Genomic DNA, 21869 nt, shown 5'->3' on the forward strand with positions numbered 1-21869 from the left:
TGGGAGACCCTACCAGGGGGCAAAAGCCCCCAGACAACATAGCCCCTGGGATCCCTGGGACACACAAACCCCTCCACCACGATAAGGTAGCGATTCACGGAGAGGAAGGTAAATTGAAAAAGAAAAAAAACAACAACTTTTAAAACAGTGAAAAATTGGTAAATGGTGTAGCCATGAATAATTTTGTATGTATTCCATTATTATTCATGCATTTCCTTTGAAATGAACTAAATTTTTAAAGCAATATTCCAGCCTTACTGAACTGAAAAGTTTTACTTTTAAAAACAGGTGATTTTTTTATGACCCAATGTGATCCAATAGTTTTTTTCAATGTATTTTTAGCTTTATTAAGATAGAAAACCAGGAAGAGAATTCCTCTTCACTGCCAACACTAGCTAGCTTCCCCTACCAGTCACAACTGCCAGATGTCAGAGGTTTTCAGCCAGATGCTTCACCTTTCCCTTCTGTACTTTCCTGCTCATTGTGTCAGATGTTTAGTTACTCCTCAGCATCTTTTAACAATAACCATACCGTTAATAAGTGTAGCCTGTTTGCAGCTGTGGAGGAGACCCGCTTCGCACCCTTGAAAAACCCAAAGCTTTCCAGGCCCCTGTAGCTGGTGCAGCTGAAGGTAGCATCTGGGAAACAGGAGAGCTGGGTGACAGTGAGGAGGAAGTACTGACACATGGTTACCTCAATCGGAGGTCACTAAAATCAATATTGAATCGGTGTGTAACTTTGTCAAAACAATGTGGGACTCTAGTTTTCTCTGGTCCCTTCCCCAATCAGACCAGGAGTGACATGTTTAGCTGCATGTTCTCCTTAAACTGCTGGCTGTCTGAGTGGTGTCCCAGAAACGATGTGGGCTTCATAGATAATTGGCAAACCTTCTGGAGGAAACCTGGTCTTGTTAGGAGAGATGGCATCCATCCCACTTTGGATGGAGCAGCTCTCATTTCTAGAAATATGGACAAATTTATTAAACCCCCCAAAATATGACTATCCAGAGTTGGGACCAGGAAGCAGAGTTGCAGTCTTACACGCCTCTCTGCAGCTTCTCTCCTCCTGCTACCCCCCCCCCCCCCAAAAAAACCCCCCCAAAATCTCCAACCTTCCTTTCATATCAAAAATCCTTGAAAGAGTAGTTGTCAAACAGCTAACAGATCATCTGCAGAGGAATGGTTTATTTGAAGAATTTCAGTCAGGTTTCAGAGCTCATCACAGCACAGAAACAGCTTTAGTGAAGGTTACAAATGATCTTCTTATGGCCTCTGACAGTGGACTCATCTCTGTGCTTGTCCTGCTAGACCTCAGTGCAGCATTCTATACTGTCGACCATAATATCCTATTAGAGCGATTAGAACATGCTGTAGGTATTACAGGTATTGCACTGCAGTGGTTTGTATCATATCTATCTAATAGACTCCAATTTGTGCATGTAAATGGAGAGTCCTCTTCACACACTGAGGTTAATTATGGAGTTCCACAGGGTTCAGTGCTAGGACCAATTCTGTTTACATTATACATGCTTCCCCTAGGCAGCATCATTAGAAGACATAGCTGTTGTGGAAGTTTTCCCACTTAAATAAAGTCTGCAGACGAGCGGTGAGCGGTAGCTAACATTCTTTTATTCCCATGCACACAACATACAAACAAGCTTGTGAAGCCCCTGCATGACCACGGGGCAGGGTCAGCAGAGTCTCTCTGAGCCAAAGTCAGCCTCTCAGTTAAATACCTTCTCCAGGAACAAAAGGCAGTACACAGCTGTTTCACACTCCCTTGCTACTTCCCAGAGTCCTCAAGAGACAAAAGACTGGTCCTCTGGAGTTCCTGTTTTCCCCCCAACATCTTTGCTACACCCCCTACCATTTGTCTTAAGTATGAGTGTCAGACATGTTAAAACAATGAAATAATGTGATTAATACCTTAGTGAAAGAAATTCCTCTACAATCCCACCCTTTGATTCTAAAATCAAGAATCACATTAAACCAGAATTTCTTTCCTGACATTCTGCATATTACATCAACATTATTGTACACTTAAAGGAGTTTCACACTGTGTATCCTCACTTCACTGTTCTCCCACCACCCTTTGTTCATCTTTAATCTTCCCCACAATCTAAGCTCTCACATGCAAATGGAAACACCAATGATACAGAGGAAAGGTCTTCTCCAGAGTGTCAAAGTACTTTGCATGGCAAAGTGAAACAGCATTAGGTGGTCAGTCTCTGTCACAGTCATGGCTCCTGGCGTCTGTGCCATTTACAGAGTCATAACTCCAACGCTGATCTTCCTTGCGCTGTCACTTTTGGAGCTTGGCACGCTCTCTCCATCCCTCGATTTCTGTTCCAACGCGGCTGTAGATTTAAGGCAGAGCACGTCGTACACCTTAGTTGTCTTCCTCAGCGTCAACGTCGAAACTCTTTCATTTTATTTTAAGATTTTGCTGTTCAAAATCTCCTCATGACAATCCTTTGGAAGCCCACTGTCGTTTGTCTGTTGTCCTGCAGATGGTCCCTGCTTCTCAGTGGTCCTCTTGAAGCGTTGTCTCCTAGTCATAGTTTGCATCTGCGCCTCAGTCAATCCTTCCATATCCCTCATGTCACGGTTCCTGCAATTTAAAAATGAAAACTTCCCCGGAAAAAACCCTCTTTTGCCCTATGTCAGCTTATCACCATTAGACATACACAATAAAGTTGTGCATTGTCTCTTAAAAATTCTCAGGGCTTCTCCCCTGAAGTAGCTTCACTCCAGGCCCTGTTGTAAGAAAAAACATTAGCCAGTGGTGTGTCCTGCTGTAAATCATGTGATTAGATCATATGATTAGCCCTCTGCTGTGGAAAAAGTGATATAGATGTTAGCGCAAGCGCGTCTGTATGCACACTTTCTCACAGTGACCTCTGCACTGTAAACAATACAAGGTCATGAATAACACACCGCTGGTAAATTCACAAAGACACAGAAAGTGGCAATTAAAAGGTTAAGTCAGCACGGCTCAAAAGCCCATGCAACCCAGGATGTTGCTGTCACCTTTCTGCTCCTGTAAAAAGAAACATACATATATACATCCACCCTTTTGTCTCTCTGGGTGGAGATGCAATCTTGCATATTGGTGTCAAGTCAGTCAGGTTTTTGTCAGTCCAGTCAATCCCCGTGTTTATTGCTGATAGCAGAACCTCTTGTGTCGCAATAAGTTTCTACTGCCAGCAATGACGTAATTTCAAAAAGGAAAAAAAAGAATTTAGACTGGATTACCTCGCTGAATCCTTTTTGCCAGGGACTTGTTTTCTGATTGTCCCAAATAAGTGGCTTTCTCCTGAGCCCATTTTAATTTTGGAGAAGCTCACTTGCGATTGATCAACATGTTGTGTAGCGCTTTCGATTCCGATCTTGCAGGCCTGCTTGAAAAAGAGAAAATTGCCAAACAAAAAATCTCAGTGCACTGTTAAAAGTCAAAAAATATGAAGGCCTCTTTTTAGAAGTTGTCTAAGCATACTCTCTTAGAATGATAGATCAAAACAACTAATTGCCAGGTTCAAAGTGATACCAAAGGAAAATGCATCAGTAAATCCAAAACTTTCATCCACCAGTCACACACCTCACACAACAGCAATATTCTATTAGAAAATGAGTTTTTGTTTTCCCCATGTACCCAGATGTGTGTCATGATAAGACCTCCCTCACACATCAGAAACCAGAAACTCAATAATCTATTAGTCCCCACTCATCTGACCCTCCCGCAGCATTCTGTTCACCCCTGCAATGATTCAATCATCCTTCCCCAAAAATAATACTAGTTCACTAGTCTATGTATCACTGCTTAACCCACTAAGCTAACTGGACAAGATGATGGTAACAGAAACGCTTAAAATGCTATTTGGTCTTCATGAGCTTCATTGCATGTGTGTTTGTGTTAGTAGGATTAATGCATTTTCTGTTTGTGTAATTTTTGTGTACCTCTCCTCTTTGCGGTGCTCCAGACACTTTTCAATTCTCCACGCAAGGCAGTCGTTTTTCTTCCCAGTTTCCTAAACCCAAATTTCATTCCCACACTACAACAGCCTTCCTCCATGTTGTCCCCTTCTCCTTTGACTGTGGTCTCATCTCATCTCTCCCCCTTGCAGCAGTCCAGTGAGAGTCAGTTGTCTTTCAGCTTTGTCCTTTGTTTTCCACTGTGTCATTTTGCCATTTTTGCGCCGAAAGTGGCAAATGTCCAACTCAGGCAGTCTTTTCAAAAGTCCATTCACACACAGTGAAGGTGCAGCTCGTTGGAAATGCACATCCATCCATCCAGTCATGATGATGCCATTTTTCTCCTTGCTGTCGCTGTCTTGCACAGCTGCTGCTGCTGGACCTTTTCTTCACTGCTCAGGATGCTGCTGTGAGCTCTTGAGATCCATCTCGTTGTTCTGGAACTGCATTTCTTGTCTTCAGGGAGAGATTCTTGGAGCTTGTGTTCTCAGGGTGACAAACACGTGGAAGTTAAGCTGTAAAACAATTTAGCCAAAGCTTGGCTTGAGTGTTTCTAATGGTGTTAACCTATAATTTTCTTCCGACTGCTGCATGTGGAAAATTGATCCAGGTCTGCTCTTCACCTGCAAGTGACACACTGAGACATTTTGATCATTAAACACAAAACCCTTGCCCTAATTTTATTGCTCATTTTCATCAACAATTCTGCTAATTTTGTGTGTGTCCACCCTAGGGGAGCTGGTGGCCTGCAGTACCACCTTCTCCCTCTAGTTGGAAACAACTGTTACACACATTTCTACTCTCCTCTCTTTTTTTTTTTTTTTTTTTTTTCTTTGTTCCCCATTTCCAACATTTTGTAACCCCGTTTCTCACTGTTTTTACACACACACATCAACGTTTCCCACACAACCATTCTCTGCAATCTTACACACCACACATTTACTCAATTCTTACCATACAGTCACGTATTGAGTTTTGTCTCCGGCCGCCTGGTGGAAGGTCTGCCGATCTACTGGATCTAGATCCCATTTTACTACACGAGGCGTCCCCCGTGAGGCCCTTGCCTTCTACGGACCAAGGAACGAACACCGCCACTCCGTGCACTATAGTACACAGAGATGGATCCCGACAGTGTACCCGAGTTGCTGTCCCTGTGACGTACTTCGACCGAACACAGGTCTGGGCCGGCTTCTCCCCAACAACGTGCTCGAGCCAATGTCCTTGTGATGAGCCGTACCCAACACAAGCCTGGGGCCTCAAACCACCAGGTTTTTCCTCCCGGAGACTCGAACTCCGGGGTCGGCCAGCGTTCCCCCCCTCGGCCAGACAAAAAACTCCTCATAACTGTATACAAAGTTAGCTACAACTCACCCATCTGCAGAAGTCCCCTCAAAATCGATGATCTCGGTGGTGACTGAAACACACGGCTCCGTGACTCCTCCATTTCCTTCGCTTCAACAGCTGGTAGGACAAAGGTACCTTTTCCCTCAGGGGTGATCAGCCCGTCCACGGAACCGTTGTTCAGCGACCACACGGACCACCCTGCTCGCAGCGCCATTTTGTTGTGGAAGTTTTCCCACTTAAATAAAGTCTGCAGACGAGCGGTGAGCGGTAGCTAACATTCTTTTATTCCCATGCACACAACATACAAACAAGCTTGTGAAGCCCCTGCATGACCACGGGGCAGGGTCAGCAGAGTCTCTCTGAGCCAAAGTCAGCCTCTCAGTTAAATACCTTCTCCAGGAACAAAAGGCAGTACACAGCTGTTTCACACTCCCTTGCTACTTCCCAGAGTCCTCAAGAGACAAAAGACTGGTCCTCTGGAGTTCCTGTTTTCCCCCCAACATCTTTGCTACACCCCCTACCATTTGTCTTAAGTATGAGTGTCAGACATGTTAAAACAATGAAATAATGTGATTAATACCTTAGTGAAAGAAATTCCTCTACATAGCATACATTTACACTGCTATGCAGATGACACCCAGCTCTATCTGTCCATGAAGCCAGATAACACACACCAATGAGTTAAACTACAGGAATGTCTTAAAGACATAAAGAACTGGATGGCCACTAACTTTCTGCTTCTTAATTCAGATCAAACTGAGGTTATTGTAATCGGCCCTGAAAATCTTAGAAATATGGTATCTAACCAGATTCTTACTCTGGATGGCATTACCTTGGCCTCCAGTAACACTGTGAGGAACCTTGGAGTCATTTTTGACCAGGATATCAATCAATCAATCTTTATTTATAAAGCACTTTTCATACAGAAATGTAGCACAAAGTGCTTTACATGGTTAAAAGCAGCCCACCCCACCCCGCCTAATTTAATAATGTAAATAGAATAACAGGATAGAATAAATAAGCATAAAATAAATAAACATTAAGTAAAAGCTAAATTAAAAAGGTGGGTCTTGTTCTTAAAAACATGTACGTTCTCTGCGGCCCTGAGCTCCTCCGGCAGGCTGTTCCACAGACGAGGACCATACGACTGACACGCTGCCTCTCCATGAGCATGTGTCCTGACTTTAGGGACAATCAAAAGGCCAGTACCAGAGGACCTCAGGGTCCACGAGGGTTCATATGGTAAAAGCAGATGTGAGAGATAAGAAGGCCCAAGACCATTAAGATATTTAAAAACCAATAAAAGAACTTTAAAATCGATCCTGAAACACACGGGGAGCCAAAACCGGTGTAATGTGGGCCCGCCCTCTGGTCTTCGTCAGCACACGAGCTGCAGAGTTTTGTAAAAGTTGTAAAGTTGAAATATTCTTTTTGGGGAGACCAGAGAGCAGGGCAGTAATCAATGTGACTGGTAATAAAAGCTGCATCAACATCTCCGTGTTGGCCCGAGAGAGAATAGGGCGGACTCTGGCTATATTTTTTAGATGATAAAATCCAATTTTGGTTACATGTTTAATATGTGGGATAAAACCAAGCTCAGAGTCAAAAATAACACCCAGGTTTTTCACTTGTAGCGAAGGACATAGTGAAGATGCCTGTAATTTAGACAAGAGTTTCTCTCTCTGAGCCTCAGGACCGACGATGAAAACTTCAGTTTTGTCCTGGTTAAGCTGTAAAAAGTTTTCTACCATCCAAGATCTTATATCTAGAATACAGTTAAAAAGGGCATCCATTGGTCTGGTGTCATCAGGAGACACGGAGATGTACAGCTGAGTGTCGTCAGCGTAACTGTGGAAGTTCACTCCATGCCTCCTGATGACACCGCCAAGAGGGAGCTTATACAAATTAAAAAGTACAGGGCCTAGAACCGACCCTTGAGGCACACCACATGTCATTTTATGGATCTTAGAGGAGCATGTATCCATACTCACCATAAAAGTTCTGTCTGAGAGACAGGAAGTGAACCAGTTGATACAGCACCAGAGAGGCCCACCATGTGTTTCAGTCTGTTTAAAAGGCTGCGCTTAGATCCAGCAGCACCAGGACTGAGAGCTTTGGGAGTCCCAGTTACATCTAAGATCATTTAAAACTTTTAGGAGAGCAGTCTCTGTGCAGTGGTTCACCCTAAATCCAGACTGGAATATCTCCAGGATCTGTCTATCATTCAGAAAATCATTAATCTGAGTAAAAACAAGTTTTTCTAAAATTTTACTTTAAAATGGTGAGTTGGATACAGGTCTGTAGTTATTAAAATCATTACAATCCAAATTGCTCTTCTTCAGAAGGGGCCTCAGCACCGCCGTTTTAAAGGCAGCAGGGAAGACACCCAACTGAAGAGAGCAATTCATCATGTATAAAAGCTCAGCTTCAAAAGATCCATAAAGTGTTTTAAAGAGTGAAGAAGGGATTGGATCTAAAAGACATGTGGTGGGTCTCACTGTGGAGAAAACTTAAGGTTCTCAGCATTAACCAGGACAAAGCTGTCCAGTGTCTCCTCAGGTACAATCGAGTCCTCAGATGTGTTTCAGGGTTAAATAAATGATCTGGTAGAAAAGAGGACCTTGGGATTATTTTTGTTATTACTGATTATTTTGGCGAAGTATGAATTTCTTGAATTCCTTAGTGTATTATTGTACATTTTAAGTTGCTCGCAAAGTATTTGATGGTTGATTGTATTTTTATTTTTCCTCCATCTCCTTTCTGCTGCCCTGCAATTTCTTTTGAGTGTTTTGACTTCTTCGTTTCTCCAGGGTGATGCATGTTTTACGTTAATCTTTTTGGTGGTGAGTGGAGCAATGGAGTCAAGGCTTTTCTTCAGTTTGCTGTTAAAATGATTAAAAATAAAATCACAGGGGGGGCATTCGTCTAAAACCCTGGTAAAATTTGCAGCCACTTCAGAGGTTAGATAGCGCCTCCTCACAGTTCGCACTGAGGTCTCCTGCTGAATGAAACCAGTGATGTTAAAAAACACACAGTAGTGGTCAGAGACAGTCAAGTCAACAACAGAGGACACACTGGTGGACAGCCCATGGGTGATGACCAGGTCCAGGGTGTGTCCTTTGTTGTGAGTCGGCTGCGTGACGTGCAGGTAAAATCCAAACAGTGAAGAATGTTTAAGAATTGTTTTGATGCAGGGTCAGAAGGATTATCTATGTGCAGGTTAAAATCACCGGTTAAAATTATCATATTATATTTTGAATGTATGTTTGTTAAAAATTCTGAGAATTCCTTGATAAAAGCAGCACTGTCTTTAGGTGGTCTATAAATTGTGACAGATAAAACTGGAGGGCTGCTGAAAACAATAGCATGGAATTCAAAAGTGGTAAAATGATCAAATAAAATGTGTTTGGTGGTGAGTTGTTGGTTAAAGATGCAGTCCCACCACCTCTCTTACCACTTCTAATAGAAAAAGAGAAATTAAAATTTGGTGGGGAGGCCTCAGTGAGAACAACTGGTGCATCCGAACCCAGCCATGTTTCAGTTAAAAATAAACAGTCAAGTTTATTTAAAAACATTTAAAAGTGCCATACTGATCGAGACTGGTGGATATTTGACAGTAGAGTTCAATGGATGTTGACATCTTTGAAGAGGCCGGAGGTTATTAATGTTCTTGGAGTTACTGGATTTATGATGATTCTGTTTCTGTTTGTGATTATGACGGGTATTGTGTTGACTGTGGGAGAGAAAGGTCGAGTCCAGAGTTTTGTGTATTACTGTTAAAAGTGGAACAAATATAGGAGCTGGGACCAGGGGGACGTCAGTCAGTGGCGGACCTATCAGCAGGTAATGTCGGTTTGGGGTAGTGACAGGGCGGTGTGCGGGAGTGCTGTACGCCAAATGCCAAATTGGCGGACAGCAGACGGCGTCCTCAGGTGTTGAGGTGGAGCCTGTATGCCCCCTCTCCCAGAAGGCATCAAAATTGTTAATAAAACCCACACCATGGGAGACACAGGCGGAGGAAAGCCAGGTGTTAAGGCTGAGCAGCCGGCTGAAACGGCCTATCCCTCTGCTGCAGGTGGGGGTGGGCCCGGAGATAAAAGCACTCACCTGCAACTGACCAAGGAGGCTGAAGAGTTGGAGGAAGTCCAGCTTCAGCAGCTCAGATTGCTGTTTGGGGATGTCATTGGTGCCGATGTGGATGGTGAGCCGGTTGGCCTGTGGGTGGGACACAAGGATGTTGGTAATTCTGTCCACTATGTCAACAACGGTGGCTCCCGGGAACGACAGCGTGAGCGCCCCCCTCATCCGCACGTTCCTGACGATGGAATCCCCGAGGACCAGCGTGGAGAGAGGAGGTGCCACCGGGGGCTGCTGGCCATCTGAGACGCCCGCGCCGTGGCACTGGGGGTGTTCAGATGGAGATGCGCCAGCCGGACCGCGTGAGTGACTCCCAGGTAGCCACGCCATGGGTCCTCTTCTCCGAGGAGCCGGGGTAAAGCACAGCTCTCCGCGGTGAGTTTGCACCACAGCGTCAGGCTGCCCTCCGCGGCTCCAGGGGCGTAGTGGTGGAGATGGCGCAGACCTCAGCGACACAGTGGGATGGCGAGGGCTAGCGGTCAGAGGAGGAAAGTCCACAGGATCCAGGACATTTAATTTATTCTCCAGTACTAAAGCACCGGAGGGGTGAGGGTGCGAGAGACGGATCCTCCTGGCCCCTCTGCAGCCACCGCGCATCTCAACCAAGGTCCATGGCGCTGGTTGGAGTGGAGTGGAGCTGACCAGAGCCTTGGGTCTGGCCCCCAGTTGAAACCAGCAGTTCTCGACTGTGGCAGAAACACCAGCGACGCAAGTTGAGAGCCTGGGTTGACTGTTGGCGAGATCTTGGGACACAACAGCTGGGTGGTGCACTGTGTCGGCTAGCTCAGCGCTAGTAGCGGTGGTTTGAGCTTTGCCAAGGACGATCGTGTCAAGTTTGTGTTCAGCCCCCTGGATTTGGTATAGCGTGGATATCCTTTGTTCCAGCTCGATCACTTTTTGGCTCAGGTTGATGCAGCTTTCACACCTGGATGTTGAGGTAAGTGGCGCCATTCCGAAATCTCGTACCGGCGACAGCGTCAAAAACCAAAACTGCCACTTTAGCTTACGTTAGCTAGTTGTGGCAGTTGCTAGCATGCCTGCTATTGTTAATATCTGGCTGGTTAATATCCAGTGATGGGAATAACGGTGTTACTTTTTTCAGTAACGAGTAATCTAACTAATTACTATTCCTATCGTTACAACGCCGTTACCGTTACTAACAAGAAAATGCGGTGCGGTCGCGTTGCTATTTTTCAACAAACAGACGGTTGAAGCTGTCTTTAGCTTACTGCACCTCATTTCAGTTGCATGGAAGGAGCTGTAAGTAATCGACCAATCAAAAAATGATATGGCAACATGACATTTGGTTGTTTAGGAAGTGGGGGAAGTTTTAGGAGTGACGGCGAGAGCGAGAGAGAGAGTTTTGAGATGTGAGAGATTTGTGACGTTTAGCGTGTTTAGAGTGTGTAGTTAGTGTGTAGTGTTGTGGATTTGTGTTGTCTGTCAGAACAATGCTGTCTCCAGCAGTCACCTCATTTTTTTTCGAGTGGCACAAATAATTTGCTTGAATGCAGAACAGCTGATTGTTCTGTAAATAGTTTGAAATGGCTATTAAGAAAAACGGTAAAAGGTAAAACTTGTGCATATGATTTTAAAATTGACAATTTATATTTGCATTTAACATTATGAAATATGATCATTAAACATGTTTGTGGTTGTTACAGTAAAAAATATAACTTTTTCTACTCGGATTTTATATTTTGTGTCTGATTTTAGATCAATTGTGTTAATACAGTAGTCAAAATGAAAACATGACTGTAAATTCAGACACGTGAGGTTGTGCTGAAAACAATGATACCAAACACGGCAAAGTAAATAGTTTTTAAAGGTGAAATGTAGAGAAAACATCAAAAGTAAACCCCTGAGGGTTCAACTTCTTTTTTCAAAGTAATGCAGTAGTAATTGATTACTTTTAGAATCTTGTAACTCAGTTACTAACTACTTTTTTGAAGAAGTAACTACTAACTATAATTAATTAGTTTTTCAAAGTAACTTGCCGAACACTGTTAATATCCACTGCGTGTCCGCCCCTCCCTGAGCCTGGTTCTGTTGGAGGTTTCTTCCTGTTAAAAGGGAGTTTTTCCTTCCCACTGTCGCCAAAGTGCTGCTCATAGGGGGTCATATGATTGTTGGGATTTTCTTTCTTTCTCTGTATTATTATTGGAGTTTCTGACAGAGCAGGAAAACATGGCATTGGGTGACTTCTTTTCTCCAGAATAATTTTCTCTTTCTTCAAAGTGTATTTTCAGTACAGTGCACCCTCCAGAGAAAATTAAAACAATAAAATAAGCTAATCACCGAGTTACTAACGAGCTTATCCAGAGAATATTATATCTTTGTAATTAGTTTAACTAGAAGCCTTTCATACTGCATGCTGCTGAAGCCAATCTCAATCCAATTATTTCTGTTAAGACTGATGCATTCAAGTCAGCACAATTAATCACTGATATGTTCTCACAGCTCTCTGCAGCCGTTTTGTGCACGTGAACCTGTGATAGAACAAAAAATATATGTTTATTTAAATAACCAGTTCAGTCCACGAGGTCAAAGGTGAGTGCGATGGTTTCTCTGACCTCGGGTAAGGACAGAGATGTCTATACCTGCATGTACTGTGATTTAGACTGGATGTTTTTTTCAGACTGTCTAATGGTGTGTGCTCTGGCTGTGTGCTCACTGTTGCAGTCAGTTCAACACTTTACAGTCACATCTTTCTGCTGATATGCTTTGTAAAAGTCTAAGTCATTACAAGAGAGCATTTCTGTAAAGTGAGGATGAAACGAAGTGGAGAGAAGCAAGTAGGAAGATTCAACAAACTGCTTCAGTCTTTATCACCTCCTCCACTGTTTATGCGCATAAATGCAGAAGCTAGCAGTCAGGGCATTTTACATAAATCTTTATTTTTAACTGTGTCTCAGCATTTGTGGATGTACTCGGCTGTCACGAAGCAGCTTCAGCTGACACCTGGGATGTGGAACATAACACGATGTTGGTCGTCAGGTTGGATCAGATTACTTCAAGTACAAATTACAAACGCTAAAAGATGTTTCACATGAAATAAAACAACTGAATGTGGCTTCTAGTGAATGCACTTCATACTGTAAGTATCAATCTGTTTGATACAGGCCGAGCTGGCTTTTCATACAGGAGGATTAAATTAACTGAGGCAACACCACCAAACAGCACTAGCTGCCTGGGAAAAACCAAAATAAAACCACTAAAGCAGTTAAAGGTCATATTTGACAGCCAGACTGCACTGCATGGACTCGAGAACACTTCTGTTTGCTGATGAATGCAGGGTTTATAAAGGTGAGGTATATACATAGGAGGAAGATTTGAATTAAAGTCTGCATATGCACCGAACAAACAAATTAATTTTAAACAGAGTTCAAATGTTCACTGAAAGACACGATGGGCACAAGAGCAACTATCCTTTTGTAATGTAGTAACTAATAGCTGACAAATGTCAAACTTACAAGTAAAAAATAACTGTTTCAAATAAATGAGGGAAGTCTGTGTATGTGGTTAATGTTTAGAATAATGCATCTTTCAACAATGTGTGCAGTGCATGAGCTGATTCTGTTTCTGACAGTACTTAGATCTGTAGCCCTATCTTCCAGCTGAGGAAAGAGCAGTAGTTAGAGTACTTTCCTGAGGACATAATCCCAGGACATCCTACTGGAATGAGACATGGCTCCATCATGCCCATTTCATGCTTCCTCTCTCCAACGTCAGAAGTTGCAGCAGGGAGAGATGACATATTTAAAGCCAAGACGTCACTAGTGAGCAAGGAAGGCATGAAGTACATGCTAGCGTCCTTCTATAGCAGAAATGATGACGTAACGTCTTTAAACAGTAACGTCTGTTTAAATACTTTCCCGTGATTGTTTCCATGGTTCCTTAAATAAAATTTCTCCCTTTGCTGGTAGTGCAGCTTACTGCAACTTGTGCATCCTTTTCATGATTTGCTTCTCCAAAGCGTGGACACAGTGGACCAGCATGGACCAGCATGCCTATTAAATATTTCACCGAGATACTGGGTTGGACCCAGAATCTGAATCTTCAGTCTTCTAGTTCCAAATCCGAATCCTGGAAACTCGATCAAAAAGAGTGGATGAAGGATCTTTGATATGTGATATTATGATGATAAACTGATGATACTGGGGAAAGTACCGATTTAATGTTTAAAGCAAAGAAACTCAAACTGGTCTGTACAGAGAGAACATCAGTGATCTAAGAAATATCTCACGTCTCCCCCCTTCAGAATCAAATTTTCCAGTGATTTCTGCAGAATCTCTTCCCTCTCATGCCTCAGGACTGTGGAAAACGATCTCACTCTCAGAGGACTGTCGTTTTCTTTCCACATGTAAATGTCAGTCTCTTTTGACAGACTCCCCACAGTTTGGGAAACTATTAAAGGCGTACCTGAAACTCTGATCATCAGTGATGAGCCTGGGATAAAGCAGAAGCTGGTGTTTGATCTGTGATGGCAGTACATGTGGTCACAGTGGGATTTCCACTCTGAAAACATACATGTGTGAACGTGCACGAGAAGATGAAGACGCTACACAGGAGATTTCTTTTTTCTTTTCTTTTTTAAAGAGCCATTTACCAGAACTGTGTGTTCTCACATCATAGAAGTTATACAGGACCAGTGTTGGTCAAGTTACTTGAAAAAAGTAATCAGTAACTGATTACTTCCCCCAAAAAGTAATCCCGTTACTTTACTGATTACTTATTTTCAAAAGTAATTAATTACTTGGTTACTTAGTTACTTTTTAAAAACACGATTTACAACCTGAATAGGTGATAAAGTGATAGATCTTTCAGCCCAATTCTACTTTTTCTGCATAATCATCATACAAAATGTAATCAAATGGAAAAGTCTCTTTTTAAAACTTGTTTTATTAGTTTTAATCTTTTAACTTTATGCATCAAGCAAACATTTAATTATATGCAACATTCTCTGACTGGAAGAAATTAGTTTAATATTTAAACCTATTTTCTGCACATTCCAGCTCATAAAATAAAATATTTTGTGTGTTTACACTCAGTCTTTCAAATAGATGCAAGTAAAACACAGCAGAAAATAAATAAAGTCACAGACTAGCGGTCCTGTTGCTCTATTTTCACCTGTAAAGCAGGAGTGGGGTAGGCGGAGGTTTACCCTGGTGCAGGTGTGCAGCGGTCAGTGGAAGAATCCGCGAGTTTCTCTGTGAGTTTCCCATTACGTCGTAGCTACTCGGTGCTTGTTTGGAAGTTTAGGGGTTTTTTCGCTGTACAAAGAAGTTTTCTTCCCACGCACAACGGACACTAATGTTTTTGTCACTTTTTATGGAATCAAACTCAAAGTAAGGTCAGTACTTCCACGCTTTAAACGCTGCACGCTCATACTCTCTCTGCACTCGATATATGATCCATTGTTGATCTGCACACAGCTGTTGTCACGAACGTCGCACTCGCTTACGTCACTGTCATGAGACATTCTCGCAAAAAAATCACGGTTTTAGTTACGCAGTAACGCAGCGTTCCTACAGGAAAGTAACGGTAATCTAATTACCGTTTTTGCAATAGTAATCCCTTACTTTACTCGTTACTTGAAAAAAGTAATCGGATTACAGTAACACATTACAAGTAACGCGTTACTGCCCATCTCTGTACAGGACACTGTCCGGTTCCAGAGTCAGGGAAGCATGTTGGCTTGCTTAGTATTTCGAGCTATAGACACACACATTGTGCTGGACTTGTGTATATGCTTGTGTAAAAGCTGTGAGGCAGTCAGTCCTCGAGTGTGTAGTTCAGCCATCTGACCACAGACATATGTCTACGTGCTCTGTAGCATTTACATAAACCGAGACAGGTCTGTTAGCATCAGCGGACGTGTTTATTACAGTATGAAGCAGAGCACAAACACCCTCTCAGTGATAAACACATGCTCATTAATATACAGTCGACCCTATACTCACAGACCATCTGTTGCACCTCACGAGAAAAAGCTGAAGTTTTTATGGTGTGCAGATAAAGAAATTCTTGTTTTTCCTCCAAGCAAAGCTTTCAAAGTAATGATTTCTGTCAAAAGTAAACAGACTGTCCTCACACAGGAGGTCTCAGGTTTCTAATGTGTGATAACACTTATAAGAGAATCTGACCCAAACCACCATCTTTTCCTAAACATAAGAGAACAGTGAACAACAACAAAGGTTAGTGACTCCTATGTGTGAGTCAAAACAGAGATGGGCAGTTGTAACGCGTTACTGTAATCCGATTACTTTTTTCAAGTAATGAGTAAAGTAAGAGATTACTATTGCAAAAACGGTAATTAGATCACCGTTACTTTCCGGTAGGAACGCTGCGTTACTGCGTTACTAAAACCGTGATTTTTTGCGAGAATGTCTCATGACAGTGACGTAAGCGAGTGCGACGTTCGTGACAACAGCTGTGTGCAGATCAACAATGGATCATATATCGAGTGCAGAGAGAGTATGAGCGTGCAGCGTTTAAAGCGTGGAAGTACTGACCTTACTTTGAGTTTGATTCCATAAAAAGTGACAAAAACATTAGTGTCCGTTGTGCGTGGGAAGAAAACTTCTTTTTACAGCGAAAAAACCCCTAAACTTCCAAACAAGCACCGAGTAGCTACGACGTAATGGGAAACTCACAGAGAAACTCGCGGATTCTTCCACTGACCGCTGCACACCTGCACCAGGGTAACCCTCCGCCTACCCCACTCCTGCTTTACAGGTGAAAATAGAGCAACAGGACCGCTAGTCTTTGACTTTATTTATTTTCTGCTGTGTTTTACTTGCATCTATTTGAAAGACTGAGTGTAAACACACAAAAAAATATTTTATTTTATGTGCTGGAATGTGCAGAATATAGGTTTAAATGTTAAACTAATTTCTTCCAGTCAGAGAATGTTGCATATAATTAATTTTTGCTTGATGCATAAAGTTAAAAGATTAAAACTAATAAAACAAGTTTTAAAAAGAGACTTTTCCATTTGATTACATTTTGTATGATGATTATGTAGAAAAAGTAGAATTGGGCTGAAAGATCTATCACTTTATCACCTATTCAGGTTGTAAATCGTGTTTTTAAAAAGTAACTAAGTAACTAGGTAATTAATTACTTTTGAAAATAAGTAATCAGTAAAGTAACTGGATTACTTTTTTGGGGAAGTAATCAGTAATTAGTTACTGATTACTTTTTTCAAGTAACTTGACCAACGCTGGAGTCAAACCCCAATATCATGACTGGAAATCCTTTTTTTTTTTGTCAAAATCACTCATAGGGAAGTTTGTTCTTTTAAACTGCACTACACTTATGCCTGGTTGCAATTTATGTCTATGTAATGAAACCTGTAGATTCAAATTTCAGAAGTTTATTGTTAATCAACTTGCCTGATTCAAGAACAGTCCAGTGGTGAACTTCAATCACTGCCACTGGACAGTCAAGCTTGAGCTCTAAAAGCAGTGTATCCTTTCCTCTTCTGTCTTTGTGTTGGACACATGAACACAACAATGCACGCACATTGGATTTCTTTACTTAGTGATTTCATGAACATTATGCACTTCTTGCTCATTCCAGTGTCCAGAATACCACACATGGACTTAAATACCCCTTGACTACTGAATATGGCCCCATCTCTACACTTCTGAATCCCCACCTTGACAAGTTGATTGCATTTGTGTGCCTTTATGACCCCAGGGACTCTTTTGCAAGAAGAAATTGCTCCTGGTACAGCAACTCAAGATTAATCAGTCCTGAGCAGAAACCGCCAAAGAGCAGGAGCTTCAAAAGTGAGCTATCTGACATTTATATGAGACATTTCTGCCGAGGTGGACGACCGACACAGAGCAGACCAGCCATGTGCAAAGAGGTGGGATCTTTCGAACAGTGATACCAAAGGAACTGAAAATATCCACCTGTGAGGAAATTAAACAGCATGTATAGTCTGGACACAAACCATCGAGAAGATGTTTTATTATTTTCCTCTCTTCACGTGGTTTTTTTCTTCTATTTTATGTGTTCAACATAGGAATCAACATAGATTGGTCAGGAAAGTCATGGATTGTGTAAAATATAAAGATTACTGGTTTTACGTGTCATATCACAGTAGCCTGTGATGTATTTGTGAGGTATTAGCAGAGAAGCTATGAAGATAAATTTGCTGATAGGTATAGAGCTTTGGAACTGCAATGCATTCTGGGTAGCCACCACCATGTCAGAAACCAATAAGTAATAAGGAGGAGAACCCACTAGGAAAAGCTGGAAAAAAAACTCAACAGAGAAGATCAGATGCATGATACGATACAGGGGGAAACAATGAGGCGTAGCAGTGGGGGAGGGGCTTGTTACATGTTCTCGAAATCTATTTGTGACGAGCAACAAGACATTAAACAACGTTTTGATGCATTCTCAATCATCCAGGAAAGTAGATCTCCAAAGGTTGATTCTGTTCATCTGGACGTAGCGTTTTGTGGGAGAAACGTTTCGTCATCATCAGGTGACGTCTTCAGTCTCAGCTGACTGCAGGTTTCAATCTTATAAACAGCACATTTGCATAATGACTGAAACCAGCCCACTGAAGGAACAATGGGCTGGGAGGTCAGTTCCTTCATCATAATTATGCAAATTCTCATGACCATTATTCAACAACCACTGATCAATGGTCATGAGTACCATTCACAGAGAGTTGGGGAATGGCTGCAATCACAGCATTGTAAGATGGCGAAAGAGATGAGAGTCATGAGAATTTGCATAGTGTGGGCTGGTTTCAGTCATTATGCAAATGTCTTGTTTATAAGATGGAAACCTGCAGACAGCTGAGACTGAAGACGTCACCTGATGATGACGAAACGTTTCTCCCACAAACGCTACGTCCAGATGAACAGAATCAACTTTTGGAGAATGAATGAATGAATGAATGCTTTATTGGCCATATGCAGGTTGCCCCGCAGAGGAATAACCCCCCCCCCCCCCCCCCCCCCCCCGACTTACACACACAACAAGACATCACGTGGGAATACAAGTCGGAGATTGGCAGTGTTACAGAGAAAACACTGAAAAAGTACACAACAATGGGAAAGTACAAGAGGAAAAAAAAGAGACCTCTACTCATGCTGGCACCTATGGGAGGACAGCATGAGAACAGGAAACAAAAAAACTCCTCTGCACAGAGAGCACATAAATGTCCACAGTACAACATTGGAGCACGTGACCAGCAACAGGGTTGGGTGGGGGGTGAGGAGTAATCCCAGGCAACACAGCAGCCATCCTGCACAGCGCCACCATTCCAGCGCGGCACACAGACCCACCGTCTTCCCCCACAGGAAACAAGCATTGAACGCGTTTGGAAAGGGAGGGGGATGAGTGCGTGCTTATCAGTGTAAGTGTATGTGTGTGCGTGTCCAGAGTTCAGCTGAGACAGTGTCCTTCGCCCTATCAGGCTAAGTAAACAGTCTGCTAGCCAACCCAGCTGGCCTTGCATGGGATGGGAAGAATAGTCATCACACAGTCGTTATCAGGGAGTTGTTTTTGTTCGGCTCCAGCCTTGGATCTGCAGCTGGCGCCGTGGTGTCCGCATGTTGATGTTGTTGATTTTTCTTTTATGCGAGCAGCTCAGGAGAATTTTCAAAGCTGTTCTTTAACACTCAGACGCTGGTCTCTCAATCTCCCGTTGGAGAGCCGCGAGCCTCCCCATGATGGTATCAAACTTCTGTTCCGTGGTGTTGTCATTCTTTTGATTCTGAGACCTCACAACTGCAGTGATCCGTTCAGCGATGTGATCCAACTTTCGCTCAAGGGTCTCATTTTGAGCAGGCCTCTCTTTGATGTATCCCAATATACGCTCAATGGTGTTATGTTGAGTCTTCACGGCAGCTGTAAGCGTCTCCAAGGTGTTAACCATGCTGCGTTTGTTGTGAGAAGTCGCGCCTCGTCCCACCGTTTCAATCCCAGCGGGCAGCCCTGTGGGGGTTTGAACAGCCGGTTCCGCTTTCTTAATTCTCCGATAAGCCAGGGCCAAGCCAGCTCTGATCAGCAAGAACCCTGTTATCATGGTTCCGAATAGGTAGATATCTTCAGCGTCCTTGATCGACAGTCCCGCCAGGCACACGACCCTCCATTTCTGCCACCCGTCCATCGTGTATCCGGCAGGGAAAGTCCCGGGCACTCGACTTCTCGTTGAGAAAAGGGTGTCAATAGCATTCAGAGACCAGTTGATCAAATCCATAATTGTCTTTTAGGTTTTAGAGAACGACAGTGAGAGACTGTTCCAGGGAAAGTAATGCACACGAGACAAGACAAGGACACAAGAGGCTAAGCAGGGAAGATAAGGGGAAGGAGGAGAGGAGAAAAGTGCGACCGCCTTCGCCAAGAGCCAAAAGAGAAAGAGACAAGACATTAAACAAGTTAAAAATAACAAATGGCTTCAAGCTCACGTTCATACACATGGCGCTAAATTAAATCATTCTCAGTCAATAACCAAGGCTCTGTCATAATGCTGACATTTGCAACTTTGGGAAAACTTAGAAGGGAACCAACTACCAGATGCTCAATTACTATTTTGCCCCTATATGGCAGTCAAGAGTGGGGGCCCTGGCAGACTGATCCCCGGCTATTGGGGCTGACTACTGGGACATGGAACGTCACTTTTATTCTGACTAAATAAAGTCAGGCTCACCTCAATGCACCGCTTGGCCTCTGGAACCGGCCACCTGGATAGGGGTTGGACTGTGTTCTAGTCTGGAGTCGACCTTGGCAGCAGGCAGGGGTGGATATTCATGTATCCCCTCGGTTTGCTGCCTGTATCTTGGATTTTTTTGCCAGTGGAAGAGATGATTGTTTCCCTGTAGCTTTGGATCAGAGAATGGGTACCCAGCCTTCGTGGGATGCTCAGTTGTGATCCAGCTGGCAACTCTGATGTCCTACTGGGAGACTTCAGTGCTCCCATGGGCATGGGACACTGTCATTATGGGCAATGGCCATAACGGCAGTGTGACCCGGGGAGGCGTTATCAGAAGGAACCCTGATCTGAATCCTAATGATATTCCGTTATTGGAATTATGTGCAAATGACAGTTTGTCTGCAACAAACACCATGTGCAAACATAAGTGCACCAGGACATCCTAGGTCACAGGTCAATGACTGATTTTGAAATTGTATCATTGGATCTACGGCTTTAGGTTCTGGTGAAGAGAGAAGCTGAGCAGTCAACTGATCATTACCTGGTGGTGAGTTGTATGAGATGGCATGGGAGGACACTGGACAGACCTGGCACACCTAAACATATTGTGAGGGTGCACCAGAAATGCCCGGCAGACACCCCTGTCTGTGAGACCTTCAACTCCCGTCTCTGGCAGTTTCCACAGTACTCTAAGGGTGGCTGTGGCTCCTAAAAGCTCCTCTCAAATATTTGAAACATTTTTTTTATCTGAAAAAATAAATATCAATCAGTAACATTAAAAAAGAACTGATCTACATTAATTTAACTGTCTCTCTTTGTGAGGACAGCGATTCCATTCCCAAGGTTTAACCATCACATCTAGGTGCCAAACGTTTACCCTCAAATGGGGCTTTTGAGTGGCTAAAAACTTGTAACTTTTACAAAAAAATTTTTTACTCTAATGTACTCAAAGCAGTACATTTATGCACTGCACTCGTAATCAAAATGACAAACAAACATATATCTTAGAGCTCATTCAAACCAACAAAGTTCTGAGAGTTGGAGAGTTAGTCCCAAGTACATTGAAGCTGTGGTCTAATGCTTTATACCATGAACATGAGAAGTATCAGCAGTTTCCCAGTCCCACAGAATTTCTCTGCTGTATATACATGAAAATTGTGGATGACTGTCCTCGTTGTCTGCAGACTTTTGGGAGACCCAGATCAAACTGCTTCTAGCTCAGCTTTTTTTGCTCTGAGATCAGATACAATGTGCAGATACACAAGGTAAAACAAGACACAGGAGATATAAGCTAGCTAATCACACTCTGCCTCATTGTAATACCTACAGCATCCTCTAATCTCTGCAGAGACTGATGAGCTCTGAAATTTTTCAAATAAACTATTCCTCTGTGTGGTGCCGCTGCAGAGGAGGTGGATACACCTGCACGGCAATCACCGATCACCACTTTAAAGCCGGTCGGAGCGGGCACTATTTTTAAATCATGGTAGCTCTGCAACCACATAAGCTAGCGCAATCATTTTTTTTGCATATGAAGCCGGAGGAGTTGTACTTACATCTTATGCCATCAGCTTGTCCTCGGTCACAGTTTCCTTCCACATATAGCTTTGCAAAAACTGCATAAAAAGCACTTGCAGCAACAAAAACATAATATTCCAGAAACACGCTTTGCCGATCCGATCAGCTGTTCATAACACTTCCTACGTCCATCAACGCGAACTATCGCATGTCCG

This window comes from Neolamprologus multifasciatus, chromosome 9, assembly GCF_963576455.1.
Source record: "Neolamprologus multifasciatus chromosome 9, fNeoMul1.2, whole genome shotgun sequence".
Classification (NCBI taxonomy): Eukaryota; Metazoa; Chordata; class Actinopteri; order Cichliformes; family Cichlidae; genus Neolamprologus; species Neolamprologus multifasciatus.